This window comes from Mauremys reevesii, unplaced genomic scaffold (genome assembly GCF_016161935.1).
Source record: "Mauremys reevesii isolate NIE-2019 unplaced genomic scaffold, ASM1616193v1 Contig100, whole genome shotgun sequence".
Classification (NCBI taxonomy): Eukaryota; Metazoa; Chordata; order Testudines; family Geoemydidae; genus Mauremys; species Mauremys reevesii.
In genome coordinates, this window is record NW_024100717.1 from 40145 (window position 1) to 55277 (window position 15133).

Genomic DNA, 15133 nt, shown 5'->3' on the forward strand with positions numbered 1-15133 from the left:
CTTATACTATTTACATCTCATGTGTACCAAACACCCTTAGTGATTTGGTTGTAAAGCATCACTTCTCTTTAGAGCAAAAACCAATCCTGGCAGTGTAAGGAAGGAAACAATGCTGAGACAAGTGAGGCTGGTTTGATACTAATTATGTTGCATCTCCTGCAAGCAGACAGATCTCCCTTGTCTGTCTCCAAATGGCCACTGGTGGTAGCTGCCTAGCATGGGAATAGAGAACTGCTGTGGAGGGCATGTCAAGCTGTGGGGTTGGATGTTTGCAAGTTCTCTTCCACCTCCCCCTATAGTATAATGGCAGTGGGTCACACAGTCAACATTTCATCCTCTTTGTCTTCTCTGAAATATAGTTCTAGTTTGTTGTGGCTAGAAATGCAGGATGTGGCCTCCAAAGAGGCACAAGGAGATTTTAAGAAGCACTAAATGTTTCATAATCGTTCAGCAAACTGAATGCTGCTGCTGCTAAAAAAAAAGACATCCTCTGAAAAATGCAAGAAGGTGCAGCAAACAGCACATTCAGTCATCCAGTTCAATCCTCCCCTAGAGAACTGTAGAAATCACTTACCTCCTGACCCTCTGAAAGGAGAGGAAGTAATATGGCTGCTCTTTGGCTGCGCAGAGTTGCTGAAAAAAGAGAGAAGGCATTCATTAGATGGGGAAGACAGCTGCTACCGAATTGAGGAGATCAGGGGACATGGCCTTTGTACAAAGAAATCCATGGGGTGTCTGTAAAATTAACGGCAATTATTGCATTCTCCCATGGTGCTGCTGGCCAGTTCCCAGCCCTCTCCATTCTTCTTTCCGAACCCCACCATTCAATGGGCTAAAGTGAGGCATGAGAGGGTGTGAGTCGTGGAAAGTCCACACCACATTTAAGAGTTGACATGTTTTTATTTCTGCTCCTCGTCATCTAGAGCTCACTTGCCACATTGTCCCTTTAGGGGCACCCTCTGACTCTGTGCAAATTCAGGGTGTTCACAGCTCCCCTCCACCCTCCCTGGCCTGTAGCTACAAGCTCACAGACAATGCTGTAATCTTCCCCAGCGGATATTAATTGAAAGATTCCATAGTTGTTTCTTGGATGCTACCATTTTTGTTCAAACTCCTCCACCAACTCTCCTTTTCAGTTCTTAGTTATTCAGGATAGTAAGGAACAGGGCAGATCCAACTGCAGACATTGGCAGTCAACTTGTTTGCCATAGCAATGACTGAGCCATCGAAGCATTGCACAAATGATATAATAAAAAAAAGACATTTCCCACTCAGCAAAGGAAAGGGATAGGAGAGAATAGGACTATCACTACACAGATAGTAGCAGGATGAGGTTGGGAGGAGGAAAAGGACTGTTTGCATTGCAAGAAGATGTTAAGAGGAGGAAGAATGGTTGGGGCCTGTTGGTGGTCAGACAAAACCCCATCTTTCCTAAAACAACTGCAGAGAATTTGTCTTGTGAGTGCATTTTTTTAGAAGGGTGGCAACCGTATTCCATGTCTGCACTCAAAACCTTGTATGTATATGTACATCTACCCACTTGCCCTCCCTCTCCATGTGCACACAGACAAAGAATCCTAATGCTCACTTTCTGGCAGAGGGTCCACTCTCTTCCAGCAAAGCTATGTACTGGCTGTAGATCTGTGCCTCTGACAGACCGGGGGCAGGAAAAGGAAGGTCATTTCTTAAAGAGGCCCAGGAGGGAGCACTCATCCTAAAATAAAATGAACGACAAGGAAATATTAGCATCAGGGGAGCAATTCCCTTCTGTATCTCCTGCTTCCCCATATGATATGATCCATGTTAACAACACCACATGATCCCACCTCCCAGTAAGATCCCTGTTAATCCAATTTCCTTCCGTTTTCCAATGAAAGCTGTATTTTATTAACTAGCAGAAATATCAAAGCCTATTTTGGAAACCCATCTCCTAAGTATCTCCAAAGTCTCATATCACGTCATTGGGCGAGAGACTCACTGGTGTTCCTCTCCAATGGCTGCCTAACCCCTCCATGGCCTTCAGCCATCACAGCAGGTGCTTTGTTCCATCACACCTTAGTAACTCAGTCAGAGATTAGGGGCCTATTACAGGAGTGGGTTGCTGCGGTTCTGTGGCCTGCAATGTGTATGAGGTCAGATCACGATGATCCCTTCTGACCTTAACATCTGTGAGCTATTGTTGTTGCTCTTGGTCACAAAGGAGAAAACTCCATCTCATCAGGGAGGAGGTAGGATGTTACTCAGAGGCATTGAATCTTAAGGAATATTCTCCTTACAAGTGATTATTGGGCTCTTTAAAGGAACTGTCTGTTGCTCCTTCCCCAGACTGGACAGTAGAAATGGCTTGATAAAGACCCTGACAACATAGTAGTTGTCTTCCTCACCTTGAGCCTGCCCTACAGTCTACAGTGAAACACAAACAGTGAAACTGTCATCAACCTAGAGATGCGAGTACTTCATTTTCTGTCCCTAACTCCCTTCTTTCTCCTCTTTGAAGAGGAGCCTCATCACTTGAAAAGCGAGTCCAATGCTGAGGGCCTGAGCCCTCCCAGAGTATTTTAAACCCAGACTTGACTGGGGTCTAGGCAGGATAGAGATCTCTGCCTGTGGGAAGTGTTTTTCAATGACTGCTGCATCCACACTTTCCGAATGGTGGGAGTTCGGCTCCCCGAAGTGCTGGATACTCAGGGGAGGAGGAAGCTGATCCCAGAATTACCTGCTGAATGAGGCTTGATATGCCTTTGTGGCATATAAGGAGCCTTCACTGGGCATAAAGAAGGCAGTGAGGGGCCAGAGGGATGCAGCAAATTTACTGCGGAGATGGGGTCTGGCCCTCAATGGCCCCTTCATCCTAAATAAAATGGAAACAACAAAATATTAGTAGTGAGTTCCCGATAATAATAATAAAGTATCAATAAGCACAGCAATTTAGGGACAGTGCTAGAAGGAAAACAGTGAAGAGTAGAGGAGCTAAATCATTGCTGACTCTAATATTGAACGGGAAATCCCATTGAAAATAGTGGCTTAATGCACCTTTCAGGTACCTAGAAAAAGGATATTGAGGAACGGGATCTCTGAGAGGAACCCAGACATTCAGCAACACAACAGTCAAGAGATTAAGAAGGAGACATGATTCGTTCTATACTAAGAGCTGCCTGCAGGGTTATCTGGGAAGCTGTCAGCCTCTGTGCCATTCGGAGACTGTTGGCTTAACTATGCGACTTTGACGCTCATCTTTCCCGACCGCCCACACGATATAATGTGTGTAATGCAAAACTCTTTTCTTACCAAGAATCCAGCGTTGATTTCACGTAATCCATCCTCCTCTGATGGTACTCCGATTGTAACTGGATAAAAAGAGACATTCACACTAGACATTAATCAAATTTTCTAGGGAGTTAAACGGCAATCTCTGACAAAAGGAGTAAATTGCCTAGAATAGGAATTGAGGTTCCATCACTGGAGATCTTGAGAAATGACTTAAATTAGTGTATTCTCTATTTTCCACACTGTAGATGATCTTGTAAGAGAGTTCCCTTTCATGTACTTTCTCGATACTGCTTTGCTTTGTACTGAGTTTATTTCTTCAAACCATCAGAAAGGGCTGTGTTTACTTCTGATGGTCCATGGAGAATAGATAAAGAAGAACGGAGATAGTGGAATTGATGGGAGATTCATATAGTGGAGAATCTGAAATGATGTGGGTGGGGGTAGGAGGGGTAGAGTCGATGATCAGCCAAATTCCACCCAAACCTGATCAGCAAGGAAGCTACTCAGGAAAGGGTATGTTTCTCATCATGACTGTCATCTTGTTTTATTATCACTGTACTCTGCAGGAGCAAAATCCATAGATGCTCTGGTGATTGGTAATACATACAAACCTTTGATCACTAGCTAGGAAGGGATTAGAATCGACATTCAAGGACTTTCCCCCAGGTGATTATCGCCTCATAAATGACACAGGACAGGAATTTATCCAGCAATGATGTGATTTGTGCAGCTGGGCCTGGTAGTCAAATTGTTTCCATATCTCTCATACAACAGAAATATGGAAATCCTTCTCTTCAGAAGCCCCCAGTGAGCAAGTGTGACAATGGACTGCTCTGCTAGTTCCTTCAGGAGAAGTCCAAAATTAGGCTGGTAGCCCTTGGAAAGGCATGTAGCTTCTTTACCCCCCACACCAGCTGCTTTTTCAATTCAGTTAATGTCCCACAAAATAAATGACAAACCAGCATTTTCAACCAAGAGTGAAATAACTCCTCTGCCTCGCTGTGGCCGTTAACTCTCCCAGAGCCCTTATGTAAAGAAACGTCATCATATGCAGCCCTAGGGGCTGCATTCCAGCATGTGCTCTTTGACCAGTCCTTTCCCAGATGTACCCATCATGCACCACAGAACTGGAGAATACACAGGGTGCTGCCCTCAGATCATCTAGGAGCTGCCTTAGGTATCTCATGAGTATGTCTGAAATCCCTAACCCAGGAAGCGGGCAGAACTTCTAAAATAGCTACAATTCAGCAACCCAATAATCAGCTCTTCCTGATACAAAGCTGAGCACTGACCTGAGCTGAATGCACTGATGGCTGGTCTTGGGCCAGGGGACTTCATAATGAGGGGTGTGCCATGCCAACCAGGTCTGATGTCCATAAAAGGGCAACGGACATACAGCCTTGCCCTGCCTACACAAGCCTTTGTGATCATAGTGCCCTCTCTAGAGACTAGTCCAGTCAAAGCCCAATAGGAACTTACAAAAGGGTTGGTGTCTTTAAGGAAATATTGATAAATGTCCTTAAAGACCGAACTTTTCAAGAAGGACTTTTTTGATACTAGTCAAAGTGCCTGCACTCAGCTAGCAACTAACTTGCTTCCAAGATTCTTAAAAGTGGCAACAATTATTAAGCCAGAATGTACACTGTGGAGTAGGTAACTATTATCTCTGTTTTAAAGATGGATAAACAGAGACTCAGTGATGATATTAGGATATTTATCAGCTATGAAAGAAATCACTTTCTGTTTCTGTGAATAAATATAGATGATATTAATAACATTTTCTACACTAAGGGTGTGATTGAAAGTTCACTGGAGTCCATAGGATCACCATTGAATGAATGCAATTGGTTTGGAATTAGCCCCTTAGATAACAAAACATTGTGCTTTCAAGGACCTCAAAATGCCAAAGAATAATTAATTCATAACTTTTTAATACTTACCATTATCCCCGTTTTCAGGATGAATAAAGGGAGACACCTCAAAGGTCGAGGATTGCCAAAATTAATGTTAATCAATGCCTGAAGTGAGTGAGGAGTATTGCTTAATCCCGAATCTACCCACCAGAGCCCAAATGAGTGAGAATTCCTGCTGAATCTCCAGATGTCGTACAGGCCGCCACAGACCCACCATGTGGACATTTTCTGAAAGCCACAATCTGATTAAAGTCAATGGGATTTTGGATTTTATTGTCCAAATGTATCAGTGAGCAGAGAACTCTGACTGACTATACTATAGTTGGACTCACCATGCCAGTGGACTTTCTGCTAAAATTGCTCACATGATGAGTTACAAGCTTGTATTTATTCCTTGTGTGTTACATGGGCATAGTGTAGCTTGACAAGGACAGAAGAAATGTTTTAAGAACTCCCTAACTAGTCTGAGACCCCTGTGAAACCACAACTCAATTAGTATATAGCTTACACTGCTGTGTTACATTGGCCATCTGAAAAAATTCACTTACTTCTATCACAGGCCTGTCTGCCAAGTCTCACACTGATTGAAATATCCCTCAGCGCCAACCAGTTCTCCCAGAGGCCAAGTTGAGCACTGACTTGAGCTCAGTTCCCCAGTAGCTATGTGTGAGCCCGGTGATGCCATAATGAAAGCTGTACCACAATCGCCATGACAACTAGGTGCTAACTCCTACCAGGGGAATATGTTGGGTCTTATGTATGTGTGCATCCCTGCTTGGTCTGCCCAAGTTTTTGTGATTATCTTGCCCTCTCTAGCCCAGAAAGAGGATAAAAGCCCAAATGTTAAGGAGATCTGAGAGTGATGCTTCTTTCTGTTCAAGTGACCGAGGCCCTTTTTTTGAATTTATGATCCTGAGAGCTTAGCACAGGGAGCATAAAGTACCTGGCTTCTGTTGTGTCTGTCTGCATTCAGCCTCCGATTTAGTAACATCTGGGACCGTAGTTAATTCTAGCGGAGTTTGGAAGAGGAGCTTGAGAATCAGGAGAGCTGGTTTCCCATTGTAGTTATGCTCCTGGTTGTCTGTGACTTGCCAAAGTTACTGAACAACCCTGCCCCAGGGATAGAATGGGGATAAAAGCACCTAGACTCTTCTTTTTAGGTAAAGCAGTGTGTTTTTCATTCCTAGGATGCTTTGGGGGAGGGCCAAATAATTATTTTGTGCTCTAGGGGTGCATTGAGAGCAGAGTTAAATTGATTTGGATCACTGGTGAGAAGTAGGGAGAGGGGTTTGGCCCAATCTATGAATCTTCTCTTAATTCTATTGATTACTTCAGAATTCCCAGTTCTCTCTCTGAGGTTTGACAGGTTCTTGTCCCAAGATCAGGCCTAGTATGATTAAAATTCCTATTTAGTTGGGAACCCTGATGTGCACAGTTGCAACACTTACATTTTAGGAACCCTTCCGCATTTACAGTAGTTAATACATTTAGCAAAGTCACAAACACTCTAACCCAGCAAGGTAGATAGAGGTGACACAGAATGTACATCTGAACATCCATATACTCACACCATCCTTGGAGAACAACCTGATATGCTAGCCATCACCTTCCTTATCATCACCAGTGGCTATCATCCTAGTATCTCCCAAGGGCTACATTTCTCTTTCCTCCTGCAGGCAGGCTGGGTAACAACTTTGATCCTATGTTTTGCTGATGCCACTATGTCCGAAGTATATTCAGTGGGAGTTTCGTGCCTCTTCCTTATTTGAATGTCCTCGCTCTGCTCACGTTGGGTTGCCCTTCTCCTCTAGGTTAGTTTATTAACGATCTCAGCTTTTTGTAAGAGACATCAATTCGTTGCCATGGCACTGTTTTGGTCAGACTTCTGCAGATGTTCTATCCTAAGATATCCAAAAGCTGGTGTTAGCTCATGTTCGTGTGGGTTGCTGGTGTTGTTATGGACCGACTTCTCCCTTCAAACTCTGTTCCCAGTTCCCCAAACTTAAGGGCAACTGTTCAGCCATTTCTCTGAGCCAGACTTGGAAGGCTTCAAGCCTTATGCTAACTGCTGCAGCCAGTGTCTTGTAGGCTAGAGGCCTGTAGGTTCCTTGTGTTACTGCCAAATAAAATAAATGCTAAAGCTGGTTCTATGGGCTACAAGAGGAGAAATTTTTTTTTTTTTGATTGGGGGGGTGAGTTTGGGGAGGGAGAGTTTTTTTTTTTTTTTTTTTTTTTTTTTTGGTGGGAGGAAGTTGAATTAGTTTTGTCTGTTTGGGTGATGATTTGGGTGTGGTTGCTAGGAGAGGCAATGGCATTGTCTTTGTTACTCCAGAGTGTAGGGCTGGGAGCTGAAATGGGTTTAATTGCTAGGACATGTTTGGCTTGCATTAGCCCCAAGAGAAACACACATGAAAAGCTTAGATAATAAAGCCTCTATAATCAAAGCCTCTACAATAAGCACGTTTTTATGTCCTTTGGGGCTAATGCAAACCAAAAAGTTTGGGGATCCTTCGTTTGTTTAGGAAGTAGGGCTGTCAAGAAATTTTAAAAATTAGTTGCGATTAATTGCGGTGTTGAACAATAATAGAATACCATTCATTGAAATATTGTTGGATGTTTTCTACATTTTCAAATATATTGATTTCAGTTACAATGTAGAATACAAAGTGTGCAGTGCTCAGTTGATATTTTTCATATTTTTCTAACAAATATTTGCACGGTAAACCCCAAAAGAAATAGTAATTTTCAATACCTCATAGAAGTACTCCTACAAGTACTGTAGTACAATCTCTTTATCATGAAAGTTAAACGTGCAAATGGCACCGTTGCAGCTGGCGTCGCAAGATAGTTACATGCCAGATGTGCTAAAGATTCATATGTGCCTTCATGCTTTGATCACCATTCCAGAGGACGTACATCCATACTGATGACGGGTTCTGCTCCATAATGATCCAAAGCAGTGAGGACTGGCGCATGCTCATTTTCACCTCCTGAGTCGATACCACCAGGAGAAGTTTGATATTCTTTTTTAGTGGTTTGGGTTCTGTAGTTTTTGCATCGAGTGTTGCTCTTGTAAGACTTCTGAAAGCATGCTCCACGCCTTGTCCCTCTCAGGTTTTGGAAGGCACTTCAGATTCTTCAACCTTGGGCTTGAGGTCTGTAGCTGTCTTTAGAAATCTCACATTGGTACCTTCTTTGCATTTTGTCAAATCTGCAGTAAAAGTGTTCTTACAACGAACAACATGCTAGGTCACCATCCGAGACTGCTAGAACATGAAACATAGGGCAGAATGTGGGTAAAACAGAGAAGGAGACATACCATTCTCCCCCAAGGAGTTCAGTCACGAATTTAATTAAGACATCTTTTTAAGGAGTGTCATCAGAATGAAACTATGTCCTCTGGAATGGTGGCTGAAACATGAAGGGGCATACAAATATTTCGGACATCTGGCACGTGACTATCTTGCAACGGCTACAACGGTGCCATGCAAATGCCCGTTCTCCCTTTCAGGTGACATTGTAAATAAGAAGTGGGCAGCATTATCTCCTTTCAATGTCAAAATACTTCTTAGTCTTAGGGATTGGCTGAACAAGAAGTAGCACCGTGTGGACGTGTCGGCTCTAAAGTTTTACATTGTTTTACTTTTGAGTGCAGTTATTTTTTGGAACATTCCTCTACACCTGTAAGGTGCACTTTCATGACAGAGATTGCACTAGAATACTTGTATGAGGTGAATTGAGAAATGCCATTTCTTTTGCTTATCGTTTTACAGGGTACATATTTGTAATAAAAATAATAATAGAACGCGTGCTGTAATCAAAATCAATCTATTTGAAAATGTAGAAAACATCCAAAATATTTAATAAATTTCAGTTGGTATTCTATTGTTACGAGTGCGATTAAAACTGCGATTAATCACGATTTAATTTTTTTGAGTTAGGATACGAATTTCCCCTTAACAGCACACTAGGATCACCTAGTCCCAGCGGTTTATCTGGTATCATCTGGGTCCGGACGTGTTCTTCTTTTACCTATAAAAGAAATAATAGAAAAATCTTCTCACTTCTCTCGGGAGTCCAAACATTCGATTAACAACTAGGTACACAGTTATATTTGCAATTCTTTTCAGAATCTTCCTCCTATTACTTTAGTTGAGAGACGTGAAACCATTTTGATGCCCCCCTTTTCTATCTATCTATCGATCTATCGATCGATAGATAGATAGTGGGACTGGCTTTATTTTATCTGTCACTCTTGTGGGTGCAAGATCCATTTTAGTTTTATTCTCTTTTTTAATATTGATCACTTTTCTCAGGGCTATTTTATTAGTTTCTTCTTTCTTTTTACCTAGTCTAGCCTAATGAATACATTTTCATTTTTAATTTGATATCTTTCACTTTCAATTGATTGTTAATTTGGGGTAATATTTCTTAACTAAACTAGTATCTCTTAACAATCCCAAATTTTTTTTCTCAAGATGCTTCTGGAGCTGTAATGGTTGTGCTCTTTGTGTTTGTTGGTTGGGGTTTTTGTTTGGTTATTTTTTTTAAATAGGGGCACGGTATATTCTTGTTGTCCCGCTTTTATTCTCTGAATGCTTTGGTTAGTATACAAGGTACATACCTGTACCTATACATGACATTTTCTGTTTTAATTCTTATGTCACTAGGTTTTCTAACATGAAAACACACTTCCGTCTTCCAAATAAACAAAGGTTTTATCCCCTCCTAGTGTAAAAAGTAAATTACATTCCTCTTATTCATCAATACACATTGGATTTTTGGTATCCCATTCCTCATTTTAAAACAACACTACGCATCTTCTTTTCCAAAGCTTTCTTTTATTAAATATAGTTTGTTATTTAAACAAATAATGAAAGAACAATTGTAACAATATACACAACTAGTAACAATGTGTAACTTTCCAGAGAACCTTTATTTACTAAATCAATTGTAACATTGAGGTTTTGTTTAATATCAATACCGATAACACCATAGTTTCCTATGCTCTTTAACAAAAATCATCCTTGTAAATCTTTTGTCCCTATCTGGAATCTCATAAAAGAACTTAAGGGGACTAAACTTCTATATCCATTGATCCCAAATATTGTCTTCCAGGATACTGGGGAATCATTTCTAAACATTCATTGGTTACTATCCGGGACACTTCGATGAGAGCAAGTGGCCTCCCTATTCAGATAGCACCACTGGCTATAAACACCTTCCTCAATGACTACTTGAGTCATTGGCCTTCCCCACTAATCCACCATGAGCTGTGCTACTATTCCTGGACATAGTTTTAAAGAGGGGGTGCTCTTGAAATAAACAGAATCTGTAAACTGTACCAATCCTTGCCTGCTCCTGGAACTCCTGGTCCATTCCTCTGAATTCTTTTCTTTTCTGGTAATTCCTCTATCCTAAGTAAAGACAGAGAATTGGGATTACTTACTAGTCTAACTGCAAGACTTCTAATGATAACTAGATAATTTGATTATTCTTTTTAAACAACTATACACTCCACTATTTTTAAATGGAATTTTACTCTCTGCTTTATTGAATCCTTGTAATATTTTCCATTAGTAAGCTTCACATCTTTTGTAGGGCTCCCCAGGTATCCTGATGAAAATATGCCATCGGCATGATCTTGTGTTGACCCTGGAGAGCTTGGGGGCATCTGGCCTCCGTAGGCTACTTCTCTGATGGTGGGGTTCAGCTCCCTTCTGATCTGCTCAGCTTCGAGCAGCTCGGCAGTGGATAGATAACCTGTCAGTTTGGTCCCTTCTCTCATATCACAACAGTCGCTTCCAAACCAAACTCCTGAATGAATCAAGGGCTCTCCATTTCCCCTATTAGATCTTTGACCTTCCCTTTATTTTGTTGGCCCCCTCTTTGCTGAGGACCATTGTCGGAAACTGATACCTTCTCAATCTTCCTTTTCGGGGATGGCCGCTCTTTCTTTTGTATTTTGGACTGTACTGAACCCAGTCAGCCACACTGGTTAACCACTGCAGAGAAGAATTGTATAGGTCATCAAGGGCCCCAGCAAAGTACGCGTACCAACAGGACACTAATTTTACACTTGTTCCATCGAGTCACGGGTATTTTCAGTGTGGGCACGGGTGACCCTAAAAATAGTGTTTCACCCTGTTATGTTGTATTTGTCTCCTGTTTAAGATAATTATTGTGTGGAACATATTCTTATGTGTTTGTGTTATTTCTGGGAAGCCTCCAACTATCTGGCCAGTAAGTGGAGAGTACTCTGTAGGTGGAGTTTTCTGCCCAAGCTGCCCTGGTGACCCTGCCAGGAAGAAGCGAGGGAGGTGGAGGAGCGCTACACCCTCATTGTACAAATTGGAGGAATCCCTAACCCAAGGATTGGTCCCTTCCTCTTTATTGTGCAAGCCGGGGAAATCACCATCCCAATTTCTCCCTTGTGGCCCCTTTGCTGCCACTCTCGCTCCTTTTCTCACTTGCAACTCACTTTTCAGAGCATAATTTTGGCACTGACAGGCCTCGTGGCTAAGCTTATTTTCCTCCTCGACATCTGTAAGCACAGCTCTCACTGCAGCTTGCCCATCTAACACTTTTGTTTTCACTCCGCCACTTCCTACCTTATCTTGTCCTGGTCTATGTGTGCCTCACTTGCCTCTTTCTGCGTGGCTAGAGCCTGGGCTTCATGTGTTAAAGCATTTTTGTTAACCCTGTAGGGCAGCCTTTTATTTTCCTTTTTGTTTGGGCCTCCTGTACAGATTCCTTTAATTAGGCTTATCCCATTGCTCATATAATTGGCGATATGCATCAGGTCCAATAAAAGCACCAGGCTTCCAAGGGCCATTCTGATATTTTAAAACAAAATCCTCTAACCCCATTTTTCCTAACCTAAATTTATTACCATTCAATTTTCCTTTCTTTGCTGACATTTTTTTATGTTATTTTGCACACTAAGCCAGATAATAATACCTGAGTGCTAAATTCCTGGCTAACTCGGAGACTATGGCGGGAATGCAGATTATAACTCTAGTTCCTATCCTCTCACTTACAGGATTGTGTTTTTGGTTCTCGTCGTGACCACAATTATGTTTTCCACAAAAACACTCAAACTGTTATCTGTCCCGTTAGGGAATCTGCCATGTGAAATACAGATATCGCTTCTCAGGCGGGTCTACCTCTGTTTTCCACAAAAAAAGTAAACATTTCTTTTATCCTGGGAACTCTATCTATTTTTAGACTCAGCATTTCATTGGTTATCTGTTATATCATCCTACTTGTTTACATTCTGTTGGCTAGCTGCCTGTCAGCCCATGTGGGCCATTATCTGTCAATCATTGTTTAAAACTTTCCTAACCTTTAGCCTACATTCATTCAGTTATGACCCTTTTACCTACATTCACATACATTATGACCCTTTTACCTACATTCAGCGGCTACATTCCTACATTCCTTTACCTACATTCCTTTTCCCCTCAGGGTCTTAAGACCAATCACCCCAATGTCCAACAAGCCAAAAGTCTTTGTCCCTGGTCAGTGCCCCAGAGTTCAAAAGTTCATCTGCAGAGTTTTACCCCCGCAGCCTGGGTGAAAAGGAAGGGTGGGGCACACGAGGTGTTAAGAGGCACCTTACGTGGTCCGAGGCCGTCTGCCCCGCCTCTCCATGGAGATCTGCTGCAGCCTTCAGCATGAATGGCTCCGCTCCACCAGCCGATCCGCTCCTCCAGCTCCAGTCGTCCCCGCAAACTGCTCCGCTCTGCTCACTGTTCCGTGGGCTGCTCCAACCCTCCTGCAAACTGCTCCGCTCTGCCAGCCACTTAGCAATATATCTTCAGGCTCCTCCACTAGTTAACAGAGCACTCAGTGATCTCAGCTCAGTAATTTTAGCTCTTTAGCAATTTCAGAATGTAGGGGAGCCCCAGTCCTGTTGCACCATTGTCCCAAAATGAATTCAGCTGATTTATACTTCATTTAAATGCTTAAAAATTTAGAGAATAAAATAGGATTTTAAAATCAATAGTATCCTGACAAATTTGAAAATTGCTCCAAATAGACCAGGCTTTCTACATTTCTATCCTAATAATAAATAATAATTAACAATAATAATTAACGCAGTCGACAGAGCTGTGTCCCTGCATTGTAATCAGAACATTTTAGTAGCAATATTTATTTGGGTGGCACGTGCACACCCATCTCGGGCTGTGAGCAGCAGTTACAGAATTTTGTGGTTTAACCACGTCAGTATCTCTCTTCTGCCGCGAGACAAGACATGCAATAGTGTCTTCACTCAATGCTAAATAAAGGTAATGAAATAAAAAGAAAATACTTAATCAAAGCCATCTGTCATGTTCCTCTTCCCATGTAGTAAGAGGAGGCCCTGAGATATAAACCTTGGTATCAGAGGCCTGGTATGAGGCCTGAGGCCTAAACTAAAGTAATGGTCAAGACTTTGCTAACATAAAGCAAAGTTAAGCTGTGAGCCAGAGGCAGGCCCTGCTCACAGAAGCTGGCAAGGAAAGGGCTGATGCTGCAAGAAGATACGTACCTAAAAGGTACTGAACACTAGATATCAGAACATTCACATACTTGCACATTCCACACAGATAACAAAGAATAGGCTGGCCCATCCCAAGGACGGGGGCAAAAGGGTAATATGATGGATAGAGTTGTTTTGATCGAACCAACATGTACAAGGTGAAAGGCAGCACCTTAATACGAGGGGTTGTACCTTGCTACGTGGAGGGGTTGTACCTCATACGTCAGGTGTGATGTGTAACTTGTTTGTATCTGTGTATAAGAATGCATGCCTGGGGCGGTGTCTTTGTCTGGCCGAGGGGGCAGTGGAAAGTCCCGCCACTGACTGAGCCGGGTCCATTGCCAAGAGGCACTTTCTCGTAGTATGCCCTGAGTTAGGCTAAGAAACCTACAAGGAACTGCAATTGTGTCCGAGGTTGCAATAAACCTAGTCGACGTGACTTTACATCTTACTGGACTCTGTGGTTATTGGGGGTTCTCGTCGGGTCTGCTGTGTCAGCTATCTGCGCAGAGCTGGGGCAGCATACAGAGGGAACACACGCACACAGCCGAGTGATATCAACATTGGAGAAAGCAGAGCACCACACTGGTAGCACTCTGACAACACTTCTGACAACACTGGTGACCCCGACCGCTGATCTGGTGAGTAAGCGAACCTGCCGTGGTAAGAATCGCAATCCAACATGGCAGCAAACCTCGAGCTAGGGAACCCCCGATCCCCTCCCTTTTTTTCCCCACAGAGTTTGCTAACTCCTGGACCTGCTGGATTGCCAGTAAAGGGTGTGGAAGCAGGGAAAGAATTAATAAGGATTTGACGGGGATCTTAATGCATGTCAGTCAGTTAGCAAGAGTTAGCCCAGCTGTAACCCTAATGACGTGAGACTTCTAGAAGGAAGGATAGTATGAGGCAGAGGGAAAGAACTGTGTAAAAAGTTATTACGACCTTGTAACTGATAACCAAATATGCAGCCTGGTGTCTTCTAGGAGTGAGAAAACAAGATAGCAGAATGGCTTATGTATAAACAAAATGAAGTTGTTGCTCTTTATTGTCTGTATTATTGGTAGTTATTGTCTGTAACAAAAGTATAAAGGCTTGCTGTAATTGTTTACCAGTTGAGAGACCTGTCCGGGACTGGGGCGACCCTGTGTCCTATGGCACTCTCTCCCTCCATTGTAATTACTGGAGAAATAATAAAGTATTTGATTTTGCTGCACCCAAACAAAAAGCGAGAACTGAGTTTTTCTCCGACAATTTGGGGGCTCGTCCGGGATGGCAACACCCACGGACCCACAGACGGCTACTACGGATCATTCCCCTTCGAACCCCATGGCGCCACATGAGAGGTATGAGACCTTTTGAAATCTCTATTGGGGTATCGGAGGAGGACTGTCCGTGAGGACGTCTGTCTCTGTTGGGCTCACGCCAT

The 15133-nt window shown here is 42.7% G+C and overlaps 1 long non-coding RNA gene across 1 annotated transcript; it reads right to left on the minus strand.

The window, feature by feature from the left end:
* Window positions 1-1665: 1665 nt before the first annotated feature.
* Window positions 1666-3347, minus strand: LOC120392565. Its single transcript, XR_005591723.1, has 3 exons — window positions 3289-3347; window positions 2717-2851; window positions 1666-1714 (listed from the first exon to the last, which is right to left on the minus strand). It is a non-coding gene; the product is annotated as an uncharacterized LOC120392565 (long non-coding RNA).
* Window positions 3348-15133: the final 11786 nt, after the last annotated feature.